The sequence below is a fragment of the Tupaia chinensis genome, unplaced genomic scaffold (assembly GCF_000334495.1).
Source record: "Tupaia chinensis unplaced genomic scaffold, TupChi_1.0 Scaffold000541_1, whole genome shotgun sequence".
NCBI classification, from domain to species: domain Eukaryota; kingdom Metazoa; phylum Chordata; class Mammalia; order Scandentia; family Tupaiidae; genus Tupaia; species Tupaia belangeri.
Genome location: NW_006160054.1, coordinates 2,264,986 through 2,266,544, shown reverse-complemented (window position 1 = coordinate 2,266,544; position 1,559 = coordinate 2,264,986). Strand labels below are relative to the sequence as shown.

Genomic DNA, 1,559 nt, shown 5'->3' with positions numbered 1-1,559 from the left:
GCTTACATTGTTCTTAATGCTTAATAAACTACACTGAATGAATCTGTATGTGCCAGAGCATCCTAACGTCAGTTTCTTTGGCTTCACTATTAGCAGCCATCCTGCTACTTGGTATACAGTTGGTGCTCAATAATATATATTGAACTGAATTATTCATGGCCTACACAGGAGAAGATGGAAAAGGAAGAGCCCTCTTTCTTCACCATCCTCAGAAATCAAAGAATATTTAAGTTTAACCTAAATATACATGGCAGAAAAAATAATGCAGATATACTTTAAAAATATAGCAAGTGATACACTTGTTTTATTTTCTAAAAAAGTAATATATATTTATAAGCAGTATTACCAAATATGGCTCCCGAGGTCAAATAATGCTATGCAAATAATAAAATAGATTTAATCACACTATCTCTTTAAGTATGGATTTAAGAGAATTTCAATTTACCACAGCATTAAAAGAGACTGAACAAGGCACTGAAGGCCTAGAGACTAGATTTTTCCATTCTGTAAACAGTTATTGGATTGATAAATGAAGAGAAATCAGGCAAAGGCACAATTTTAAACATGCAAAGGATGTTGATTTTAATATACCTTTGAACTTAGTAGGGGTATCATATTGTCCTTTTCAAAGTATTCCCTAACGGGCAAAATAAAGATCATTTTAAAATAAAAAGTTATAAGTATATACACTTCTGATCAGGTTTAAGTCTAAGTGTTTTTATATAACTTCTCTCTTTCCTCTTTTCTCATAAAAATATGTATATACATCAGTGATAACAGCAAATGGTGACAAGAGTGTGAAGCAACAAGTACTCACGTTCATCAGTGGTAAGAATGCAGAATGGTACAGCCACTTTGGAATACAGTTTGATAGTTTCTTACAAAACTGAACATATTTTACTACGCAATACCACTCCTTGGTATTTGCCCAAAGGCGATGAAAACGTATGTCTGCACAAAAATCTACACAAGGACAATTATGATAGCATTATTCATAACTACCAAAACCTGGAAGCAAGCAAGATTTCTTTCATTAGGTGAATGGACAAAGTGTGGTATATGCAGACAATGGAAAATTATTCATCGTTAAAAAGAAATGAGTTATTAAGTCATGAAAAGACTCGAGGGATCCTTACATGCATATTATGAAGTAAAAGAAGTCAATCTAAAAAGGCAATGAACTCTTTGATTCCAACTCTATGACTTTCTGGAAAAGGAAAACTGGAGACAGCAGTTGCCATGGACTGGAAGTAAATAGGCAGAACACAGAGGATTTTGAAAGCTATGAAATACTCTAAATGCTGTAATAATGAATCCATCTCATCATACCTTTGTCCAAGCCCACAGAATGTACAGCATGAGTGAACCCTAAGGTAAAGAATGAATTTGGGATGATTATGCTGTGTCAAGATAGGTTTACTAATTGTAACAAGTCCCTTCTGGCAGGGTTGCTGAAAATGGTGATGTTATGCATGTGAGGGGATGTACTGGAAGTCTTGGTACCTTATCTCAATTCTGATGCGAACATAAACTACTCAAAAAAAAAAAAAAAAAGTCTT

At 33.9% G+C, this 1,559-nt stretch overlaps 1 protein-coding gene across 1 annotated transcript in view; it reads right to left on the bottom strand.

Annotated features, from left to right (window-relative positions):
- CHSY3 (chondroitin sulfate synthase 3) overlaps positions 1-1,559 on the bottom strand; it is a 331,984-nt gene that overhangs the window by 244,392 nt on the left and 86,033 nt on the right. The window lies entirely within an intron of this gene.